The 26,197-nt window shown below is 42.8% G+C and overlaps 1 long non-coding RNA gene across 1 annotated transcript; it reads right to left on the bottom strand.

Annotated features, from left to right (window-relative positions):
* LOC309652481 lies at nt 1-26,197 on the bottom strand. Its single transcript, XR_014258745.1, has 2 exons — nt 25,751-26,197; nt 1-153 (listed from the first exon to the last, which is right to left on the bottom strand). It is a non-coding gene; the product is annotated as an uncharacterized lncRNA (long non-coding RNA).

Here is a 26,197-nt window from a genome sequence, read left to right as displayed (position 1 = left end):
TTAATTAATTAATTTTTGGCTGCGTTGGGTCTTCGTTGCTGCGCGCGGGCTTTCTCTAGTTGCGGCGAGCGGGGGCTACTCTTGGTTGCGGTGCGTGGGCTTCTCATTGCGGTGGCTTCTCTTGCTGCGGAGCACGGGCTCTAGGCGCGCGGGCTTCAGTAGCTGTGGTGTGCGGGCTCAGTAGTTGTGGCTTGCGGGCTCTAGAGCACAGGCTCAGCAGTTGTGGCACACGGGCTTAGTTGCTCCGCGGCATGTGGGATCTTCCCGGACCAGGGCTCGAACCTGTGTCCCCTGCATTGGCAGGCGGATTCTCAACGACTGCGCCACCAGGGAAGTCCTGTAATATCTTTAAATCATAAGGAGAAATCGTGGCAATGAACATGTGTGCATCACTCCCTTTATACGCATCAAGAAGGAGAACAGGGTTGGGTGGTCCGATTTATCACGGGGGAAGGGCAGCCTGGAGTGAAGGGGTGCGATCCCTCCCTCCCTGCCAGGCAGGCTTTGATAAAGCAAAGGTGAAGGGCTCCCTCCAATGCACACCTGCCCCTTGAAGAGAACAGCAGCCCCTGCCTCTCAGAAGCTTGCCTTTGAACATCCCCAGTAGGCATTTATATTTAAACATCTTGATCTGCCTTTTTCACTTTTCATGCACGCCACTGATTTCTTTTTAAAAAAAGTAAAAAAGGCTTTTGCAAAGAAGTCTTTATAGCTCTTATTCAAAAGACCCAAGGAAGACAGAACCTCACCGACCACCAGGAGGTGAGACATCTGTGCCCCTTGTCCTCAGATACGGGTGGACTTTTCCTAACGACCTGCAGGTCTAGTAGCGACCGGCAGCCCCGCCAGGTGCACACCTGCAGGCGGCCACACAGCAGCCCTCGTGTAATTTAGTAGGATGTCTTTTGTTGCAAAACCAGCCCTCCATTCCCCAGCCAGGGCTCTGCTGAAACGGAAAATAGGTCTCAGAGGTTGCTCTCTTTTGTCTCCCACCTGGAGTTATTTTTAGGGCTTGTTCAGATGGAAGAGCCTGTCTTCCTAATTTCAGTGTTTCCCTCACAAACCTGCTCGGTCCGCGCCTGACAAAGGAGCCCTGCGCTGTAAATAATTCCTCCCCTCTCTCCAGAGGTGTCTGCCGAGGGCATCGTCTGCCCTGCCAGCATCTCTGCATCCCGACGTGGGTCGTGAGCGATGGGTAGAGACACGGCCAAGCTGTGCGCTTCTCACTCAAAGCCCTGGGTAGTCCCCGGACTCCACGATGCCGCCAGTGGTTCAGCTGCCTCTGCTTCCTTAATACGTCATCCATCTTTCAGTTTGGTCCATACACACACTGGCGGTGAGCGAGCGAACACCGGAGGGTAACTGCATTGAGGCCAGACAGCAGGAGAGGGCAGGGCCTCCCCCCAGAGCCAAGTGGATTCGCTCGGTTACCCAACCCAAGTATTTATCTTTGCGTAAGTTTCGGATTCCTCTGCAGCCTCTAGTTCCGAGGAATCAATAAATCTTGCTACATAGTTATGGTGCCTTTTCTTGGGCGAAACCTTGAACGCTTTAAGGAAGTTAACCACCTATTTCTGTGGCATCGGAATCACTTTGCTTTGTAAATACTTGGACTTCACAGCTCCGTAAATGCTGGCGAGGTTTTCAAGATCGGCAAGCAAGGCAGGTGAGAGATAAGTTAATTGGGATTGAATACAATCAAATATATTTTGCAGTTTCACCTTTTAAGAAGAAAATTCTCGGGGGACTTCCCTGGAGGTCCAGTGGTTAAGACTCTGCGTTTCCACTGCAGGGGACGCGGGTTCGATCCCTGGTTGGGGACCTAAGATCCCGCATGCCTCACGGCTTGGCCAAAAATTAAAAAAAAAAAAAAAAAATTCCGATTTGCAATTAATTGCAATATTGATTAAAAAACAATTTTGGAGTTTCTCCTTTTAAAAAGAGAATTCTGATTTGCAGTTAATTGCAATGTTGATTTAAAAAGCAACAAAACTCCTGGATTCTGTCTTCTGCATCTTTTCTCCATCTGTGGTTAAGCTTGTTTAAGACTGGGTGGTCTTGTTGAATGTGGTAGCAGTGTTGAAATTAAAATATTCCAGTTCCTTTAGCACACATGTTATTGCACCGGATGCCGTGGCAGTGAAATGAGGTGCCGTTTAAATTTATCCCGGACCACCTCTGCTGGGACCGTGCCCCTGCCTTCTCCAGGGATGGGCTACACTGCTATCTTCCCCCCCGAGAATACCGGCATCAAGTGACACCCATGCTCATGTCCATGTTGGCCAAACACAAGTGGGCTTTTGTGACGGGTCTTGCAACCAGGTACACTGAATAAATTCCGAGTTAATTGTATTTTAAAAAGTGTGGCTTTCCTGGTGGCGCAATGGTTAAGAACCCGCCTGCCAATGCAGGGGACACGGGTTCGAGCCCTGGTCCGGGAAGATCCCACATGCCGTGGAGCAGCTAAGCCCACGCACCACAACTACTGAGCCCACGTGCCACAACTACTGAAGCCTGCGCACCTAGAACCCATGCTCCGCAACAAGAGAAGACACCACATTAAGAAGCCCGTGCACCGTAACAAAGACCCAACGCAGCCAAAAATAAATAGATATATATTTTTAAAAAAGTGAACACAGTGTTTAAGACTATCGATATCCAAACGTCCCCAAATACTCGGGTTTGATCTCAAAGCACCAATCAGCACCGTACTTACTACTGTCCTTTTGTGCGTCCCGCTCAGCTCAGTGGTGATGGTGAGTGCAGGAGCTTTACGCCGGATCCAGACGTCACCCTCCCTCCCCTCGGCCACCGTGAGATGCTCACATAACCTCAGGCAGCAGTGTTCACGTGTCTGCTGTGAATGAGTGAGTTAACAGGAATATTTTCACTGACCAAGCCTTTGCAAATACTTAATATTTTTTTCTTCAAGGTGCTTAAACATCTGTGAGCAGATTTCTGTTATACAGGGTGTAGTCCCCAAGACATATGTCATATAGATTTCATGGGTGATAAGATAGGACATTTTGGGGCAATTTTCACAATTTTAATCATACGTGATGCATTTGGGGGTGTACCTAATAGCATAACCTCGATCAAAAAGCTAATATCTTTAATTCTCAGTTTTCTTTGTGAACTCAAAATAATAACATTAATTTCAGCAGACTTTGGTCGACTTTAAATGACCAAATATGAAGGGTTATTTTTTGCACCAATAGTAGGTGCTCAACACCTGCTAATTTAATGGAAATTTGACTTTTATATGCACGCATCTAAAGCCCTTTAATATTACATGGAAATTCACTTTGTCATCTTAAATTATTTCTAGCTGATTTTTTTTTTGCCAGAAATCTTCTGTTTCTTTAGATTAACAATAAGATTTATGATGGAATTTAATTATGGCTGCTAAAAACTTAATCATTAATAGTGTTAAAGGAACCTCAGGGCACTTTTTCCTCTTAATGAACATTGACAACTATGGGATGTCACGATGTTATAAAAATATCTCTGTCACATTAATAAACGCCACCAACCACAGAGCCATCTGGACTCTGCTCCAGAAACCTTCCCTCACAAAAATCTCTTTAATGTCCCAAACCTCCAAAATGTCACGAATTTTCCCCTTATAGGGCTGAACATATGCCGTATTTCTTACCTTGTGTGTCTCTTGACAGTTAAATAAATCTAAAGTTACAAACTTTACAATTGCACACAACACATGACAAACGAATTTTACTTTCTAATGTGGCACATATTTTCTTCTCTCTCTCTTTCCTTCCTTCCTCTCTCTCTTTCCCTTTCTTCCTTCCTTCTTTCCTTCCTTCCTTCCTTCCTTCCTTCCTCTGTCTCCTTCTTTCCTTCTTCATCATCCCTCTAGGGTTTGCTTTGAGTCAGACACTTGGATTTGTACTTACATGGTAAGGATTCAAACACTTCTTCTATAAGTCAGGTTGATTTTGGAGAACTATAGTTTGATGAAGTTGTCATTTTCATCTATCCAAACCTCTTCTTCGTGAACCTCTGCCCGCATATGAGAATTACCTGAGGGGATTTCACAAAATACTGAAGTCTCAGGTGCACTCTTAGAGATTTTTTGAGTTAATATTCTGGGTTGGGGCTTTCTCAAATACATGTGAGTATTTGAAACCCCTCTTTCTTATTTAAAAATAATATGAATAAGTGGGAAAGATTGAGGACTTTGCCAAATCAGCAAAAAGTAGTCACCCATTCCTCACTTCACCACACTCAGTAGGAAGAAGAAAGATTTGGAAAGTGTTCCTGTAAATCACACTCTAAGTAAAATCTACCTCTTAGGGCGTTGGACTGTCTGGCCTCTGTGAGAAAAATGGTGTCTTGGGTTCCCATCTTCCTGATAGAAATATAGTGCTTTGCATGTGGTACCACTTTAACGTTCACCATGAATTTGTGGCATTGGCCAAGTTTTTCTTTCCACTCTACATCCGAAGAAATCAAAGCTCTAAGACATTTTGGCACTTCTCAAAGGTTACACAAGACAGGATGGGTGGCCCTGACATCAAACTCAGACCCTCTGGTGTTTAAAGGGAACCTCAATTCCATCACATCGTACTGCCATACGTGCTGAATTCTATCATACTAGCATCTCAAAACAAAACGGTTAAATGACAGGAGACACCAACACTAAAAAATGGAAAAGAAGGACGCTTCCATGGTGCCAGCTACTTTGTGCATTAGCGTATGTTTCTGGTTGGGCATTTTAGGCCAGAGGCAATTCAACACACGTGCAAGTATCCTAACTATGCATGGATATTGCATGAGAATTCAGCTGAAAGTGCTGGAAAAGTCAGCAAAGGATGGTACAAGACGTATATGTTGTCAATATAGCACACTTGCAATGACGAAAGGGTTTCCTGTTTACTGTACAGATTATAGATGAATAGTATCTCTCTATAATTATCAATAATAGTACTTATGAAAACATCAGGGACTACTTTTACTACCATTACAATAGCAATGTTATTTTTTTATAATTAATTTTTATTGGAGTATAGTTGCTTTACACCGTTGTGTTAGTTTCTGCTATACAGCAAAGTGAGTCGGCTGTACATATACATATGTCCCCTCTTTTTTGGATTTCCTTCCCATTTACGTCACCACAGAGCATTGAATGGCATTCCCTGTGATATACAGGGATATATATATATATATATTAGTTATATATATATATATATATACACATATATATATATATATATTAGTTATCTGTTTTATACATGGTATTAATAGTGTATATATGTCAATCGCAATCTCCCAATTCATCCCACCCAGCAATGTTGTTTCCTGAGGGTCTCCACTAGATGCCTCAGCTACCAGAGACCCCCATTTCATGCAGCCCGCGATGCCTTTGCTCTCTGAGATTTTAAATAAGTGAATTCAATTGATCTCAAATAACTATTCCTTGTGACATCTCAGGGATTCTGTGGTCATGTGTGTGACAGTTTTCTTTTTTGCGTCTGGCTCTGATTTACTGACTGCATGGGATTCTTAGTGTCTAGTCTTTATCTCATGTCTTGCTCAAATTGTGCCTTTTTCAACAGTTCACGTGTCTTTCCTTTCCATAAATATAGTAGACGCAAGGCTGCTGAATAGTCAATGTTAATACCCCTGTTGTGAGGCATTGACTATTCAACGTCTGTGAGCATGAAGTTACATTCTGCACTTCAGCTAAACCCCTTTTCTGCTGCTTTCCCGACCAAGGCAAGGTACCCCCTAAAAATATCCACAAAGACTCTCCTTCTTCCTTACAAGAAGCTCTCCTGTCCTGGAGGAGCAGAGCCTCTGGGCTCAGTTGACGTATGTGATAGCATTTGTCCTCTCCTTTCTGCTCATGTAGGTTATTTATTCCTCATCAGCCCTGCTGGAAAGACCTAATTCTTTCCATTTTACAGATGGAGAATGTAAATCTGTTCCATAAAGGACTGAACTGTCCAAGGTCACCCAAGCCATTGCACAGCTGGGATATGAACACACAACTCCCCACCTCCACCCTCTCCCTCTCTCCCCCGAACTCACTCAACCTTTCAGGCAAAGGAGACTATAAGTTACAACTCTTAGCACTTGCTTGGGAACGTGTGTGGTCTTGGGTGTTCATTGGTGATTTGCATTCAACTGTGTTAGGCTCTAAAGGTTCTATTCTTTGTACAAAGCTACATCTTCTTCCCTGTGATAAAATAGAGTGCCCACGTAGGGTGCACACACACACACGCTGACACACACACACACATTTAAATGGAGATAGTGTAGGTGCTGCTTACGTGATATGGGAGAGCATGCTGGCGTGAGGGGTTCACATTCATATTTCTGTCTGGAAGTCAGGGGTGGGTATGATCTTTTTGGTCTCTTCTGTGATGAGAGCTTCATCTGCTACCATGATGCCATTTACCATCTCCGCGTTGGTGATGATTCCTGAGGTGACATCCCCAAGAACTCTCTCCCCTGAGCCCATGATGACAAATTCAGCAACCCACCTGAACCATCACTTAGCTGTGTCACCTGAAACACCCTCTGTCTAAAGCTGGCTTCACGATGACGTATATACACCACCAAACGTAAACTAGATAGCTAGTGGGAAGCAGCCGCATAGCACAGGGAGATCAGCTCGGCGCTTTGTGACCACCTAGAGGGGTGGGATAGGGAGGGTGGGAGGGAGATGCAAGAGGGAGGAGATATGGGGATATATGTATATGTATAGCTGATTCACTTTGTTATACAGCAGAAACTAACACACCATTGTAAAGCAATTATACTCCAATAAAGATGTTATAAAATAAAAAATAAATGGTTCTGAAGAACCTAGGGACAGAACAGGAACAAAGACGCAGACGTAGAGAATGGACTTGAGGACACGGGGAGGGGGAAGGGTAAGCTGGGACAAAGTGAGAGAGTGTCATGGACATATACACACTACCAAATGTAAAATAGTTAGCTAGTGGGAAGCAGCCGCATAGCACAGGGAGATCAGCTCGGTGCTTTGTGACCACCTAGAGGGGTGGGATAGGGAGGGTGGGAGGGAGATGCAAGAGGGAGGCGATATGGGGATATATGTATGCATATAGCTGATTCACTTTGTTATAAAGCAGAAAGTAACACACCACTGTAAAGCAATTATACTTCAATAAAGATGTTAAAACAAAATGAGCTGAAAAAAGATGGGGAGGAAATGGGCTAAAATATTAACTGTGGTGGAATTAAACATGGTTTTTGTTCACTTTTTCATATTCCATGCACTAACTAACCAAGTTCTCTTTTTCCAGTATCCACATACTATGTTTTCCATAATAAAAGCAGCTAAAAATAAATAAAATAAAATAAATATATTTTAAAAAAAGAATAATGAAAACCAAAATGCATATGAAGTATAATGCCAACTTTAAAAATATGAGCTGAAGTATTTACAATAGCCAGGGCATTGAAGCAACCTAAGTGGCCATCGACAGGTGAATGGATAAAGAAGATGTGACACATATATACAATGGGATATTACTCAGCCATAAAAAGAAACGAAATTGAGTTATTTGTAGTGAGGTGGATGGACCTAGAGACTGTCATACAGAGTGAAGTAAGTCAGAAAGAGAAAAACAAATACAGTATGCTAACACATATATATGGAATCTAAGGAAGAAAAAAAAAAGGCCATGAAGACCCTAGTGGCAAGACGGGAATAAAGACACAGACCTACTAGAGAATGGACCTGAGGATATGGGGAGGGGGAGGGGTGAGATGTGACAGGGTGAGAGAGTGGCATGGACATATATACACTACCAAATGTAAAATAGATAGCTAGTGGGAAGCAGCCGCATAGCACAGGGAGATCAGCTCGGCGCTTTGTGACCACCTAGAGGGGTGGGATAGGGAGGGTGGGAGGGAGATGCAAGAGGGAGGAGATATGGGGATATATGTATATGTATAGCTGATTCACTTTGTTATACAGCAGAAACTAACACACCATTGTAAAGCAATTATACTCCAATAAAGATGTTATAAAATAAAAAATAAATGGTTCTGAAGAACCTAGGGACAGAACAGGAACAAAGACGCAGACGTAGAGAATGGACTTGAGGACACGGGGAGGGGGAAGGGTAAGCTGGGACAAAGTGAGAGAGTGTCATGGACATATACACACTACCAAATGTAAAATAGTTAGCTAGTGGGAAGCAGCCGCATAGCACAGGGAGATCAGCTCGGTGCTTTGTGACCACCTAGAGGGGTGGGATAGGGAGGGTGGGAGGGAGACGCAAGAGGGAGGGTATACGGGGATATATGTATATGTATAGCTGATGCACTGTGTTATACAGCAGAAACTAACACACCCTTGTAAAGCAATTCTACTCCAATAAAGATGTAAAAAAAAAAATAAAGCTTGTTTCATCATCTCCAAGTCCAATCCTGCCAGGGTTCCCTAGTGAATACCAAGTCACCAACCTACCCTCAAGCCAACAGTTGGCTGTAACCAGAGAATTTGGCTCCCCAGGCCCCTAATCTCTCCCCAGCGCCTGTTAGTGATATCCCTGTAATCACTTCCCAGTCTATCCATATGATTTTCCCTCATCATTTTCATGACCTTTTTGTTCTTTGACTTTTCTTTAATAAGCTTCTAACTGATATCTCTGCCTCTCTGCTCCTCTTCAAATATTTCTCCATCCTGCAGGCAGAATAAACGTGCCCAAAGTCAAGTCTCTACATACCATTTGCTGATTAAAACTCTTTTTCTTTATTTTTTTAATTTTTAAAAATTATTATTTTACACTGGAGTATACTTGATTTACGATGTTGTGCTAGTTTCAGATGTACAGCAAAGTGATTCAGATATATATATACACACACACACACACACACACACACACACACACACACATATACATATATACTCAAGATTCTTTTCCATTATAGGTTACTACAAGATATTGAGTATAGGTCCCTGTGCTATACAGTAAATCCTTGTTGCTTATCTCTTTTATATTTAGTAGTATGTATATGTTAATTCCAAGCTCTTAATTTATCCCTCCATCCCTTTTCCCCTTTGGTAACCATAGGTTTGTCTTCTATGTCTGTGAGTCTACTTCTGTTTTATGAATAAGTTCATTTGTATCATTTTTTAAGATTCCACATATGTGATATCATATAATATTTGTCTTTCTCTGTCTGACTTACTTCACTTAGTATGATCATCTCCTGGTCCATCCATGTAGCTGCAGATGGCATTATTTCATTCTTTTTTATGGCTGAGTAGTATTCCATTGTATATATGTACCACATCTTCTTTATCCATTCAACTGGCTTTCTGACTAAAACTCTCTAATGGTATCCCCGGACCCTCCGGATTAAGTCCAAATTCCTTAGCCCAGTTTCCAAAATAGAGAGATAACTTATAACAGCTCCAAGGGCAGATGAGGGTTGGGTATAAATAGAGAAAATCTCCAGGGTAGGAAGGGGGCTTTGGAAAAGAAGAGTAGAGATTATTCCCTGATCAAAGTAGGTGAAGATATCCCTGATTGAAGCCTGTGGTGACAGGCATTGAGGGAGTGTAATGAAAATAGAAAAACTGGCTACGGTGACAGCTGAGATTTTATCCTCTTGTTCTACAAGGGCTATGGCTGTTCCACTTGTGACCTGAATACGTGGAGAGTGGGGGAAGTCCATGTCCAGCTAAGCCTTTGCCAGACGTACTGTAATGTTGAGATGTAAAGTGGTCCATGAGATTCCTAAACTATTCAAGGGGGACAAAGAGGGTCTGTACCACCCCTCCACCCACCTCTCTCCACCCTGAGTAAGGGGAAGAAATTTGAAAAGATGTGGTACAGAAAATGAGGGGAAAGAGCCTGTCTGCTTCATTTGGCAATGCCCGATGCAATGCAGATAAATGTCATTTTTCAGTTAATTATACTCCACTGTCGAGGGAGCTTTGCAGATATGTAAAAAGTATCCTGTCTAGTTTAGAGTAATAGATATTCCCACATGGGCATCCCATGAAAAAATGTGAGCATTGGATATTCAAAGTTAAAGAAGTCTCTGCGATTTCATTTAAACAAACAAATGGGGAAATGCAATTTGCAACCTGGTAGACAAAGTGAAATAATATACCGTTTCCCCTTTCTTAAATAGAATTTACCGCAGTTTAGCCCAATAGTTGATGCAATGAATCGTCTCTTTACAGAAATAGCCAGCTAATCAATGCAAGGGAATGAGGCAAATAGAAATTCCCTATTTTCTTTTTTTTTTTTAAATATTTATTTATCTGTTTGGTTGCACCGGGTCTTAGTTGTGACAGGCAGGTTCCTTAGTTGCGGCCCGCAGGCTCCTTAGTTGTGGCATGAGAACTCTTAGTTGCGACATGCGTGTGGGATCTAGTTCCCTGGCCAGGGATCGAACCTGGGCCCCCTGCGTTGGGAACGTGGAGTCTTAACCACTGTGCCGCCAGGGAAGTCCCGAAACTCCCTATTTTCTAACCTCTAAATGATGACTACCAAGGATGCTTCCTATCAAAGAAGAAAAAAAATGCACACAATTTGCACCTCCTGATGGAGATCATCTTGCTGAAACGATCAAACGCTCATCGGATCAAACCTCTAAACCAACGACTGGTTCGCGAGAAAACAAAAGACCATGGGAAATTCTAAGGGCGTCATAAATACACAGTCAGACTGTGGGAAATTATATGAGGGAAAAAGACCCTCTTTCCTCAACAAACACATTGTAAGAGGGAAAGAGAGAGATGGAGTGGGAGAATGTAATTATGAGAGAAAAGGGAGCTGCCAGCCTAGTACCACGTGTGGAGCAGAGCTGGATCCTGTTTCAAAATAACAAACTATTAATAATCGTGACAATAATAAAAATGTATGAGACAATGTAGGGAATTAAACGCTGATTAGGTGTTTGTGGTCTTAAGTATGATGGGCAACATTTTACGTGCGCCAGAGAAGTTGTGGATTTATTTTTTAAATGGCTCCTATATATTAGATACAATTCCACAATACCTACATATGAGTAATGGATGTTATTTTTTTTTATCACACCTGGTATTTGCTTTAAAATAATCTGAAGGGAGAAAGAAGAAATGAGGAGTACGATGATGAATTTAGTTTAGCCATGAGTTGAAAATTATTAAAGTTGGGTGGTTGGTAGATAAGAATTCACTCCATAAACCTTTCCATTTTTTGATTATTTTCTACATATATAAAGATGTGTACATTTTATATTTATATATTTATTTATATGACATATTTAAATTTTATATTAAAATTATATATAATATGTATAATGTATCTAATTTTATATGTGCATTTCCATTATGGTTTATTACAAGATATTGAATATAGTTCCCTGTGCTATAAAGTAGGACCTTGTTGTTTATCCATTCTATATATACTAGTTTGTATCAGATTGTCATATATATATACAGATATAATTATATGTAAAATTTATACATATTTATATATAAATAATATATATAATATAAGTTATATCTGAAAGATGTAACTCAAGTACATGCAACTGGAAACAAAATGCTTCCCTCCACACAGAGGGATTATTTTGTAGAAGTCTTGAAACTTTACACTTAATGGAATAAAATTAAAAATATATATTCAAGCACCTTCTACCAAAAAAAAAAAAATACGCCACTGTTAAGAATATACGCGTGGAGAGCTAAACATTGAAACTCCATTTCAGTCCTTGAAGTTTAACTCTGGAAAACAGAACTCTGCGGACAAACGTACGTTGGTCAGCTGTTTTATACGGAAGAGACTGAAGGAGGGGAGAATTCCTAGGACGGGATGAACCAGCCCTGTGGCCACCTTGGTCTCCCTTCCAGCCCCCAGGACCGGGAGAGGATAGATTCCGGGCGTCTGACCCCCTCGGCTTGTGGTACTTTGTGAGACATTCTAGCAAACCAATAGCAACTGGATTCCACCTTGGTGAAGAGAACCCCTCAGCCTGGGTTTAAGATGGCTTTGACTCCAGCGTGATAACCACGAAAGAAGACACACAAGTAGGTCCACGTTGGATCCAAGAGCTTGGGCACACCGGCCTGAGACCTTCCTAGTTGCTCTGTGCACCTCAGTCCCATGGTCTGTGCATCTCCCCGGCAGTGAGGAACCAGGAGGCCGGGGAAGCTGAGAGAGATGTGACAGCTGGTTCATGGGCAAGGAGGTGGCAGTGGGGATGTGGCAGCCCCCAAGGGCCCAGCCTGTGACCGCATGGCGAGCTCAGGTAGCATCATTTACACGCTGCCACGTTATTCCAGGCCATGGTCCGCCCACTGCAGACACCCTGTCCTCCACAGGGTCCCATCCCATTCACAGGTATCGTGCAGCCCAGCTGGGCCCACCAGAGATGGTAGGGTTCAAGACGAACGCACAACCAAAGTCTTAAAGGGGTGACACACGAACCCAGACAGCAAGGCCAGAACCCGTGGGCAGGGAAGGGGAAGTGGTCCCGCTTCCAGAACTGGGGTCTGAGATGAAGACTGAGTCTCTGGGCTCAGGCAACAGCTGGATTAGAAGAACCCCCCAGTACAGCCGGCGAGCAGCGATTTTAACGTATCGGAAGGTTGAAAGAGTCCAAACCTTTAAGAAAAATGACGTAAGATATTAAAGGAGATTAACTTAATAATGCTTTGGGTTTGAGTGGGAAAACGATCTCTTTCGGTCCACAAAACGGCATTTACAATGCAGTCCACACACAGGCATCATTTTATAGTTCTCTCTCATGACGAAACAAAGAGTAGTTTGTGTTTTTTTAATATTTTATTTTATTTTATTTTTTTAATTTTCTGGCCGAGCCGTGCGGCATGCAGGATCTTAGTTCCCCGACCAGGGATGGAACCCGCGCCCCCTGCAGTGGAAGCGCGGGCTGTTAACCACCGGACCTCCAGGGAAGTCCAAAAAATAGTATTTTGTGTGCTCTGTTCTTTAATCTTCCATTTTTCTTATACACATGCTTGGAGGTTTGTTTGCTTACTTTCAAGAGAATTGAGGACTTGGAAAATGAAAAGACCCAACCCTTTTGCCACAAATCATTTCAAATGACTGAGGATGTGTCTGATAATTTAAATAATGTTATAAACAGCATTTATCTTTAAAAGAAAAGTTATTTAATTCAGGCTATTACTGTATTACCATTATTACTGTGAGGTAGAGATTTTTCTTTTCAGTCTTGCCTGCAATACTCCTGTTTGTTAAGCAACTAAAAATTCTAGGACGTGAAATAATCCACAAGCAATATTGCCTTATATTCCAGTTTTTTTAAGAATTAATTTTACTTATTAATTCCACAAAGAAATATCCACTGATGATCGCAAGGTCCAAATACACTCTGTATACTGTAACCTAACTATCTACTGTTTTCTTTTAATCTGATGATTGAGCAAAATGTTACCTAGCTAACTTTCAATATTTACATCTATTTTTTTTCTGTACTGTAAACTGCGGTAACAAGTAGACAGACTGGATTCCTATTTTGAGGCATTCTCGACTTCTCACTGTGTGTGTTTTGTCTGACAGACCTGTATCTTGCAGCTTTAAACAGCCGATGGTCTCTCCCTGTCCACTGTAGGCTGCAAGGATCAACCTTTGCCAGTTGGTAAGCTCGAGTGGGGAGGCCCAGCTCTTCCAAATTTCTGGAATTGAAGACTCTTTAGAGGCATCTCATTTTAAAAGTCTGCCTTGCAGGGCAGGGACATCTGTAGAGTCCCCACTGAACTGAGCTGGCATTTCCTGAGAATGTTGAAAACTTCACACCAAGAGAGGAGGGAACTGTGGGCAAGAATTTACTGTAAGTCTTTAATAACCCCAGCACAGAGGAGCTGGCAGGAAAGACGCTCACAGCTGCAAGCGGGGTGTGACAGATGCAAATCCATCACCATGAGTACACCCACCGTCAGAACCCTGCCTTTGGTCACTCACTCTTCTCGTGAACCCTTACAATGTAACTGAAAGTGGGGTCCGGCTGCTCGCTGCTCAAAAGCCAATAAAGAGGCCAGGGGCTTCCCTGGTGACGCAGTGGTTAAGAATCCGCCTGCCAATGCAGGGGACACGGGTTCGAGCCCTGGCCCAGGAAGATACCACATGCTGCGGAGTAACTAAGCCCGTGCGCCACAACTACTGAGCCTGTGCTCTAGAGCCCACGAGCCACAACTGCTGAGCCCGCGAGCCATAACTACTGAAGCCCACGCGCCTAGAGCCCGTGCTCCCAACAAGAGAAGCCACCGCAACGAGAAGCCAGCGCACCGCAACGAAGAGTAGCCCCTGCTCGCCGTAACCAGAGAAAGCCCGTGCACAGCAACGAAGACCCAACGCAGCCAAAAATAAAAATAAATAATAAAATAAATTTATTTAAAAAAATAAAATAAAAATAAAGAGGCCAGGTTGGCGGACAGGAAAGTTTGCTTTAGTTTGGATGCTGGCAACCGGGTTGGGGGAACTCCTGTCCAAAGGCCAACTCCCCCCGTCCACTGACAGTCAGGGGGCAAGAGCTTTTATAGACGGACAGAGTGGGTTCCAGGCAGAAACAGCGCTGTCAGCTCTGACGGTCATCTTGAAATTGGTCCTGCGGTGGTCTGATCCGCGTCATCTTGATTGTTTTAAGTACAGTTCGTCTTCAGTTCCAAGGTTGGTTTGTTCCCATTTCTTTGAGGCCGATTATGGTTGTCATGTAGTTCACTTCTTGGCGGGGTTTCAGTATCTATAAGTCAGCTCACAGGATGTGGCTCAGAAGATGATCTATAGCCCTTGAGGAGGAACTAAAGGTCCTTGACTTTGCTTAATGACTAAACTGTTATTATTTGGTCTCCTTTGAGTGTTTTCCTTCGCTTCTGCATTTTCTCACTTCTCAGATTAAACTTATTCTTCGGCTAAACTTTCTCCACAGAAAAAAGGCAGGCTGGGGACATGGTGGGAAGGACCACAGGGTCCTGCACCGTTTCAACATCACAGGAGAGTATGAGGGGAAACAGCTTAGGCAAGAACCAGGATACAGACAAACGCACAGAATGAGTAGTTTGCAAAGGTCAGGGCATCAAACGCCTCGTCTCCTCTTGTTTACTGACAATTTGCCAACTGAACCTGATTGGAGAGCATCCCCCCAAATTCATTTCCACACACAACCTATGAGTGTGGCTTTGTTAGGAAACAGGATCATTGCAGAGGTACCCGTGTTAAGAGGAGGTCATCCTGCCTGACAGGAGCCCTAATCCAATGGCTGGTGTCCTTACAAGAAGGGGACATTGGACACAGACACACACAGAGGAATCAGCCCTGCCCTCACCTTGACTTCAGACTTCTGGTCTCCAGAACTGTGACAGAATACATTTCAGTTGTTGTAAGCTGCCCAGTTTGGGGTACTTTATTACCGCAGCCCTGCGAGACGAATACACCAACCATATCAAAAAGCTCTCAATTTGTCTTAACATCTTCCTTCATGGAGTCCCTCCATGTCTCCCCTCCTCACTCGCCTAATTACACCCAGGTCACCACACTCGCTTTCTACCTGTTCCCTGCTTCATCTTCCAGTATTTAACTCAGCCCCATGCCTTGCACCACAGCTACCTTTCCTGAAGCATTACATTCTGACCCTTCCATGTTATTAAATCTCTAATGGCCCCTCCACATTCTTCCCTGAAAAGTCAGTATCTGATCACTTGTGCGTCAAGTCCATTTTCGTGCCCTCCCCTTGATATCTTTGGGTCTTGGAAACTTTGAATTATTTTTTCACTTCTTGGCATTTCCTGTGGCAAAATCTAATTTTTACAATGCTAAAACCCTGATGCATGCAAATAAAGAACACATGTGAATATGTTTCCTGGATTCCTAAAATAATGGAAGAATATTTTAAATGGCAAAGCCAGTTCCAAGAGCATTTAAGGGACACGTGTTTGTATGGTCCATCAGGAAAAGCATTTTAAAAAAGGTTAGAGGGAATTCCTTGGCAGTCCAGTGGTTAGGACTCTGCACTTTCACTGCCGAAGCCGTGTCGTGCAGCAAAAAAAAAGAAGGTTAGAAAAAAATTACTAGTTTAGATACAAAACCTATAAACTTTAAGGTTTGTTTTCTATAGGACAGAAATCTACAAATTAACATGCAGCTTCACAGTATCTGGGATGTAATCAGATACCAAATAACCACATCAAAGAGAGAAACATTCTGCTAAAGACTTTAAAAAAATAATCCTTGAGTGGGCTTCTTCATTTCTTTTTCTTTTAATATTCTTTTCCTTTATGGTTTTGCATAGGATATTGAATATAGCTCCCTTTGCTATACAGTAGGACCTTGTTGTTTATCCATTCTCTGTATAATAGTTTGCATCTGCTAACCCCAGACTCCCACTGCATCCCTTCCCCAATCTCCTCCCCCTTGGCATTGTTTTGTTTTCTTCATGGAGAAAAAGTCTCATGAACACAAACATTTCTAGGGCCCATGGTGCTGTTTAATTTTATGTGTCAACTTGACTGGGTGACAGAGTGCCTGGATATTTGACCAAAGAGGAGTCTGGGTGTGTCTGTAAGGGAGTGTCTGAATGAGAGTAGCATTTGGATTGGTAGAATGAGTGAAGCAGAGTGCCCTCCCCCAGTGTGGGTGGGCCTCATCTAATCAATCAGTTGAAGACCTGAATGACCGAAAATGTTGAGTAATAGGGAACTCCTCTTGCCTGACTGGTTGAGCCGGGACATCAGCCTTTTCCTGCTTTCACCATCCAACTGAAACATCCACTCTTCTTGGCTCTTGAGCCTTCAGACTGGAACTTATACCGTTAGCCCTCCTGGGTCTCCAGTTTGCCCACTGCAGCCTCTGTTATCCGTGAGGATTTGCAGTCTCCATGATCACCTGAGCCAATTTCTTGTAATAAATCTATATTTTATGTCATACCTATTCCTACACCTACACCTACATCGACACCTACATCTGTTATATCATCTATATTTATATCCACATGTCCTACTGGTCCTGCTTTTATGGAGAATTCTGACTAACACGTCTGTGGCCTTGTTTGTGGTCACTTTTTTAATCAGCCAAAGAGGCTTCCCTGAAAACAATACTTCTCCAAATATCTTGCTTTGGCACCCCGAGGCTCATCCTTTCCCAGTAGAAATCTTACCAAATGTGTTGTGTTTTTTACGTGTTGCAGGTTAAGATAGTGGAGGAGTTGGCCAGTGGCGATATGCATGTTTTTTAGAGACGCATGTCATACAATATGCACGTTGTAAGCATAAAACTCCTGGTTGTTGAGTTTCAGAGAATCAGAAATGGATTAGGAAATAAATTTGCAAATAAAGAAGACCATGTTATCTGAGATACCAGGTCATGTTAGCCAAGATTCAGTCTACTGTCATTCATGGTTATTCATGAGTACTTGTATCGTATAAATGTGTATTAGTCAAGATATTTGTATTATTCAAGAGTCTCCAGAGCAGCAGAGCCAATAGGAAGTATATATTTACTTTAAGGAATCGGTTTCTGGGATTGTGGGAGCGCTCAACTACAAAACCTGTGAGCAAGACTGCAGGTAAGCCTGCAGGATAGCAGTCTAGCTGAGGTAGAGTTGCTTTTTCTTTGGAAAACCTCAGTCTTTGCTCTTCAGGCCTTCAACTGAGGGCATGAAACCCATCCACATTATGAAGGATAATCTGCTCTACTCAAGTCTACCAACCCCATTTAAAAAAGTGTCTTCACAGGAACATGTCGATGGGTGGTTGACCAAACAATTGGGCACCGTAGTCTAACCACATTGACATAAAACTGACCATCACAAGATGTCATGCTGTTATAAAATCTTGTAAGACTTGTCAGTGAGAATTCAACCGTGTGCCTTCTCGTTTTCACTGATGGAATTATAAACACTTAACGTTGTTCTCATAAAAATCCATTATATCTTCATAGTCTGAGATGTATTTTTGTATACATTGTAGTTTATCACTTTATGGCAATGGTTAGTGCAAATAAGCATACAGGCAAAGACAAAGTAATATCACCAACATAGAAGAAATTGCATCACGCTGTCTCAAAAAGGGGAACATTCTAGGATACAGAGTTTGGGCTTCACAATTCCCTTTTGAAAATCACGGATTTAAGTAACCCAAACCCTTACTCATGAAGATGGATGTCCATTGTTACTGTTACTACAACTAGGATATTGTGTTTATAAGAGTTACACTTCACATCTCCTTGAAGATAAGGAGGAGATTACTGTTTGCGTTGTAACACTGGGCCAACTCCCTTACATTTGAGAATGTGTATGTCCAGAAGCACTGAAGACCAAGCTTGAACTTTTCATGCCTCTGTCCCCCGGTAGATGAGCCCACACGTAAATGCACAAAGGGGCCAGGGTATACACATTTCAAGGCAGGAATGGACTTCAGGACACGCTGAACGCCAGCCCCCCATTTTAGAGAGGATGGGATGAAAGCCACAGAGCGCTGACACACAAACGTGTCAGATAATTAATGCAGGTTCTGACTCATAGAAAAGGGTCCCGATCATCCAGTAAAGAGATCTTTCGTTTGCAGGCACTCCGTGCATTGAGATGTTCCCATTGCCACTCTGTAGGGTCACCCATCGTCCTCCCAGAGGGAGCAACTAATATGTGCCTCTAATAGTTCCATAAAATGCTTATTTCTAACTTTGCTTTGGGAAATAAGATCAAAATCAGTGGTTTCTTATGCAGCCAAATATGTATGTATGTGTGTGTATGTATGCATGTATGTATGTGTCTATCACCTAGCTATGTAGCATCTATCTATCTAGCTATCATCTATCTATCTACGTATTCCATCTGTCTAGCTAGCTAGGTAGCTGTCAGTCATCCATCTACCTATCGTATCTATCATCTATCTACCTATCGTATCTATCTACCTATCATATCTATCTATCTATCATCTATCTATCTACCTATTCTGTCTATCTATCTAGCTATCAATCATCTATCTACCTATCATATCTATGTATCTATCATCTGTCTATCTACCTTTCTATGTACTTATCATATCTATCTTTATCTATGTGCATATCATATCTGTCTATCATCTATTATCAATCACCTTTCTCTCTCTCCATCCACCTATGCACTCATTCATCTATCTACCTATCCATGTTTCTATCTATCATCTATCTACCTATCATCTATCTACCTATCATATCTATCTACCTATCATATCTATCTATCATCTATCTATCTATCTATCATCTATCTATCTACCTATTCTATCTGTCTATCTAGCTAGGTATCAATCATCTATCTATCATATCTATCTACCTATCTATCTACTTATCATATCTATCTCTATCTATCTATGTGCATATCATATCTGTCTATCATCTGTGTGTTATCGATCACCTTTCTCTCCATCCATCCGTCCACCTATGCACTTATTCATCTATCTACCTATCCATGTTTCTATCATCTGTCTACCTATCTATCATCTATCTACCTATCATATCTATCATCTATCTATTATCTATCTATCTACCTATTCTATCTATCTATCTAGCTATCAATCATCTATCTACCTATCATATCTATCTACCTATCTATCCATCTATCTACTTATCATATCTATCTCTATGTGCGTATCATATCTGTCTGTCATCTGTCAATTATCTATCATCTTTCTCTCCATCCATCCATCCACCTCTCCACTCATTCATCTACCTACCTATCCGTGTGTCTGTCTACCCATCTATTTACCCATGTATCTATCGTCTTTTTGCCCTCAGTGCGATAGGCTATATTACACGGAGTCAATCACAGGGAGCATCTCACAGCTCCAGAAATCCACACCTCCAGCAGCAGCAACAGCATGAAGGTTGAATGTCTTATTTTGTTACTAAATGCACTCAAATATACACATCACCTTGACAAAGTTTCAGGGCCACCTTTTTGATTTATGCATTAAAAAATACTACCTCTTTAAACTGGAAAACGTTGGAATAAATACGTAGGAGGCATCCTGTGAATGAGTCCTATGTTGCCTGGGGTCTTGGTAGAATTGTAAGGCGTGCCAGGAACCCAGCTGTCTGCCCATCGCTGGGTGCGTTCTGAGATGAAGGGAGGGCTGAGGGGGCTCCTTCTGCAGCATCCTTATTGCTTAGCTTGTGTCCTGGTCAAGAGCCCTTAGAGTAGCTGCTTAGGCACCATCTACCTGCTCCCTCTCCAACTGGAGAAATGCAGTGGCTTTATCACCTGCAGACATCTCTCTGAACTTACCCAGAGAGGAGCCTGCAGTTTTCTTCCATGTGAGGCCACTAAGTGCTCTTCTCTTGAACTCATGGAAAGCATCCCAGTGTACCTGCTGTAGTCAGCACGCAGGACCCGCTGTCCGACCCTCTAACAGCCTCACCTCATACACCCTAGGTTACGTCAAAGGGCTGATCGTAAGCTTTCATCGAGGGACGCATGCTTGAAAAATACAAAGACCAACCGATGTGTTAAAGAGGCGTGAGGAGTGCAGAGAGAAGGGCATCTCCAGGTTACAGCGTCATCTGTGGACATGCCCAGGGACCAGAGAGACAAAACCAGCTCTGCAAACAGCACAGAGCCAGCTCCAGACCCATTGACAATGCAGCAGAAAAGCTGACCAGGAAAGCACCCAGTGACCATTCGAAATGATCCTTACCGTGAACTTTTGCCTTGGTGATCTTGTGTAACAGGAAGGCTGGAAGACGTAACAGCAAGAGACACGTCAGAATCCAACTCGAAGTGCTGTGCATGATTGTGTATCGGTTGATACATTTAATCGTGTATCAGCAAATACAGCGGATACAGCTTTGATAGTCTGCTTCTCAAACATGTACCCATAAATACTTTTTTTACTCAGTGAATTACGGCAAGATAGAAGTAGATGTTTCAGAAACTATGAAGCAGCGTTTTTGCTTAGTTCCGTCAGAATAACTTGCAACTTTATTTCAGCAAGCAGATGGGTCCATCGTTCATACCATCAGCTGCTGGGAGCGTTGATGGATTTATAATCTGTACCTATTACACAGTGTTCTTTGGATGGGATATTTTGGTTACTTGACATTCTGTGTGCATCATAATGACTGGGGCTTTGCAGAGAAATGTGCTTTTTGAAAAAATCTAAATATCCCCATCCATCTATTTTTCTCTGTTATGGACTAAATTATGTTCCTCCAAAATTCATATGTGGAAGCCCTAACTCCCAGTGTGTCTATATTTGGAGATGGGGTCTTTAAGGAGGGGATGAGGATAAAATGAGGTCTCTAGGGTGGGTCCTGATCCCACAGGACTGGTGTCCTTATAAGAAGAGGAGATCAGGACACAGACACACCCAGAGGGACGACCCCGTGAGGACACAGGGAGGAGAGGGCCGTCTACACAGCAAGGAGAGAGGCCTCAGGAGGGACCAGCCCTGCCCACACCTGGATCTCACATTCCAGGACGGGGAGAGATACATGTCTGTGGTTTAAGCTTCCCACTGCATGGTCCTTTGTCATGGCAGCTCTAGCAGAGAAATACTCACCATTCCTGGCTCGTCACTATCCTAAAGGCAGCATTACCACCCATTTCCTTACACAAGTCTTCCTTATGCGTGTATCTCTGGATGACGTTTAGCAGTGGCACTCAAATTGTGGTCCCCAGACGGAGCCACTCTGCAAAATGACCCTTCTGTTCTCGTAAGATAAGGAACCCTGCCCCCCCTCCCCAGAGATGTAAAAGCACTACACTTTTTCTTTTCATAGCTGGGTTTTTCTTAGTGATGAAAGCAGTGCATTAACTTATGCCACTGGCCGTGAGAATTCATTTATCAGCTCTTATAAGTCGTCCTGGTATACAGCTGTGTGTGTTTATTATACAGTATTGATTTCCTGGGTGGATAGGAATGCAAACTCTTTCCAGCCACGTGTGAACTTCTGGACTCTTCCATCCTTCTGCTCTCTGGTGGTTAATTTTACCCGGTCACGCACAAATCACGACTCGGCCAGAGTTTAAGGAGATCCTTTCTCACCTCTGGAGAACTTTATTTGCAGACTTCTCGTCTGGTGGCAACTACAAGGGAAAGTGTCTCTTGCCATAAAAGTAGAACAAACAGATGGAAGATAAGGGACAGCTGTTCTCAGATATTGGGTCCCTGGGAGACGGGGGACAGAGGAGATGGTCCCTACAAGGGCCCCGGTGAACTGCCCGGGGGGCAGTCCCGAAGCCTGCCCGGTCTCCTCGTGACACGTGGAGACAGAGGGGGTGTCTAGGGAGGGGTCAGCAGGTGGGACTCCTGGGGCGGAGCACTTCACAAGCGAACCAACCAAGAAATGCCGGAGACACGGAATTAATAGACAAGGACGTTAAAACGATGACACAGCTGATAAGGATGTCAGGAAAGAAAAGGAGAACATGTATGTGATGAAGACATAAGTAAAGTCCCTGGGAAAGGTCCCCAAGGAAGTTTCAGAGACGCGAAAAACGTAGTGTCTGGTGGTCTCCCTCTTGGCCACAGAGCTGTCGTGCTGCCGTGCTCTGTGTCACCCCTGGCAGTGGCCCCAGCCATGTTCTCTCTGTCCTTTCGCCTCTGCTTCCATGTCACTGCCCCTGGAAAGCATCCCTGGGTCCCTTGGATGCAGCTGTGCACGCCTTCTCCTGGCCCCTGTTTCACAACTCCCTGAAATGCAGCGTGGCTCTCTCTGCCTTTGGGCTTGTGCTTTGCTGCAAACGGCTGAGGATGGTGATCACATCCTTCATCCAGAGAGGGCTGTCTATCCACCCGTCACCCACCCAGAGGGCTTGTTGGGAAGCCGGGGCCAGTGTGTGCATCTGCTAATTAAATTGTTCGTGGAGGATTCCGGCAGCTATCGAGCTGAAGTATCAGAAAACTCTGTACATATATACACGCATATCAAAATGTGCATATGTAAACAGATGCTCGTGTATATAGACTTCTATAAATATATATGCATATGTACATATATAAGTATATACACTGTTGCATATGCTTATTTATATATGTACCTATTATGTGTGGCTATATATACATATAGGCTACTTTAGGGAAAATATTTCTATATTTTTTGGGGGGGTTTGTAACAGCAGGAATTTATTTTATCTCACAGTTCTTTTTAAAATTTTTTATTGGAGTACAGTTGCTTTACAGTGTTGTGTTCTGTATTATTTTAAACATAATTATTGTATTTTCCATGGAAAATAGAAGCATCAAAATATAAGTAATGTGTACATATAAAAGAGGCATATGTGTATAGATGTATTTTTTTTCTTTTTTGGGCTGTACCATGCAGCTCGTGGGATCTTAGTTCCCTGACCAGGGATCGAATCTGGGCCCTCGGAAGTGAGAGCACGGAGTCCTAACCACTGGACTTACAGGGACGTCCCTGTCTAGATATTTATATACTTACACATATTTACATGTAAATATCTGTACACATGTGCCTATGTTTTATATATACACATTTATGTTTATATAAATATGTATGCATATATAAATATCTATACACATATGCCTATGCTTTTTTATATACACATCATACGTTTATATATTTATATACACACGTGCATTTCGATACGCTTCGATTTCCCACTGAAAATCCAATAACTATGTTTAAAATGAAACAGGAATATTTTTTCCTAAAATAACTCCTGCACATAAATAGAGCTTCAAGACCCACCCGTGACTCTCTGGATCTGAGAACACGTTTGTGCGTGTCTGTGTGTATGTTTTTGCCACATGACCTTGAACGAGTTGATCCAGCTACCGCAGTTCAGGTTCTCGGCTTCCTAAGGCTGTGCCCATGGGCCGGGCCATCCCTCCTCAGCGCCTGGTCCTGTAAAAGTAAAAGGGAGAGAAACCTAACCCGCCTCACTGTCTTCGCGGGAGATCATACTGGGAGATGCTTCGAGCAGCGTCCACTCTCACTGAGCCCCGGGTGTGAAGAGGTCTTGTTTTTTTGTTAAGGACCCATTGAAGAAAGTTGCTTTTCCTTCATAAAATCTGTGAGCCGTGAGAGCTGAGAATGGCTCCCAGGTGCCTCACCCTGCAAAGATGTGTTTGTGATTTGGGGACCTGCTCCATTTTCACCAAGAAGTATTTTTTGTTCTGTTTCCTGGTCTTTCCGTTCTTTCCCTTTCCTTTCTTTTCCTTCAAGGACAGCACCACTTAAAAACGAAAAATAAATAAAATGTGAAATACTGTATACATTGAAGCAAAGCTAAAAGTACTTTTCTTTTTTGGGCCGCGCTGCTCAGCTTGCAGGATCTTTGTTCCCTGACCAGGGATCGAACCCAGGCCCTGGCAGTGAGAACACAAGAGTCCTAACCAGAGTCTAAAGCAAAGCTAAAAGTAAATCTCCGAGTAAGATTTTCAGTTTTCAATTTTTTGTCCAATACCAAGTTGGTAACACAGCCTCTGTGGTTGATTATTCCAGGCATCTAAAAATTTATGTTCCATATTTCCTGAGGAGAGAGTATACACAGTCTTTCTACACAGATCTATTTTAAGCATACATGATGATCCTTGAAGTATGAACAGAGACTAAAGATGCTGGTATGTCAGCAAAACCCAGGTTTTGAAACAAAACCTGAATTTCCAAACCTAAATCTTAAAAATAGAAAATAAAGCTTGCCCTGGTTATTGTAAGGGAAGCACGTAATTTTAAGATGGCGGGAAAATAGTTCAAATCAGGAGTTGACCCCCAAAGGTTTGAAGTAACTGATCACGTAGGCTACATTCTATTTATCGGGTGACTCAGCAGAGAGGGGAACTGATGGATGACCTGGCTGGATTTATCCCTGCCACCCGGCACATCTTTGCTGCCTGTGTGATGGAGAAACCAAATCTTCAGCACTTTTTCATCATGGGGCAGGAATCCTTGACTCAAAAATGGGCATCATGGCAAGAATTAAAAAGACCTCGCGTGGTCCTCAGGCAGACCCGGGCAAGGGCTCTGTGAGGGATGGAGACCAGTTAGCTTTTTTTCTCTCTGCTGTACAGATGGCCTTTGGACTGGACAGAGCTGAGCTGGTGTCCAGCAGACAGAATGGGGAAGCAGCGGCAGGGCACGTAAGGTCAGTGAAAATCCTCAGGGGAAAAATACACACTACGGGCATGTAGGATGCCACATGCATTTGAATCAGCTGTAAAACGGCTGATGTTCTCAACATAGCATGCTGAACAACATAAGCTAAAATAGAAACAGAGAACCTCACCAAGGAACAGCTCGGAGCAGTTCTCCACAGGGCCGTTAATGAAAAAACATGTTGTTTATTCCTCACACGAGGAAGATGTGTCCTTTCAGTGATGAGACCCAAGCTTTTATGATAAAATTATTGTTTTTATTTAAAAAGACAATACATGATTAAACGGCAGGCCAACAAGACATTTGTATGCGATGATGTTGGCAATATCATTACTGTGATTATTTTTCTGAAAAAAAAAGCATTGGCATTATGAACGAATGATCCTAAAACTTTATACTTTGTCACAATAATTCCATTTAATGGACTGTATTGCAGTAAAATACCAAAATGATAAAGTTGTGACTGCAAAGAGTCTCATAAGGAAAGTTTATATATATATTTATTTATTTATTTATTTATTTATTTATTTTTGGCTGCGTTGGGTCTTCGTTGCTGCGTGTGGGCTTTCTCTAGTTGCGACGAGCGGGGGCTACTCTCAGTTGTGGTGCACGGGCTTCTCATTGTGGTGGCTTCTCTTGTTGCAGAGCACAGGCTCTAGGCGTGCGGGCTTCAGTAGTTGTGGCACGTGGGCTCAGTAGTTGTGGCTCGTGGGCTCAGTAGTTGTGGCTTGCGGGCTCTAGAGCGCAGGCTCAGTAGTTGTGGTGTAAGGGCTTAGTTTCTCCGTGGCATGTGGGATCTTCGTGGACCAGGGCTCGAACCCGTGTCTGCTGCATTGTCAGACAGATTCTTAACCACTGCACCACCCGGGAAGTCCCTCATAAGGGAAGTTTAAATACGGAAAGCTAAATATCATGGTTTTCAGGTATGAGGTGGACCATTAAATTTACTCTCATTATGGAATCTCTGCAGGTACAAAATAATCCTTCAAAGACAAATATGACATGAGAAACAAAATCCCAATATTATTTTGAACGAAAGAAACTATGCAAATGTGCACACTTGCATATCTTGCCATCAGTTTAAAAAAATACACAAATACAAATAAATGCTAAAAGAAATAAGACAAAATATA

This window comes from Balaenoptera physalus (assembly GCF_965194825.1).
Source record: "Balaenoptera physalus genome assembly, chromosome: X".
In the NCBI taxonomy this organism is placed as follows: Eukaryota; Metazoa; Chordata; class Mammalia; order Artiodactyla; family Balaenopteridae; genus Balaenoptera; species Balaenoptera physalus.
The sequence above is the reverse complement of the archived record's forward strand: the minus strand, read 5'-3'. Positions and strand labels throughout refer to the sequence as shown.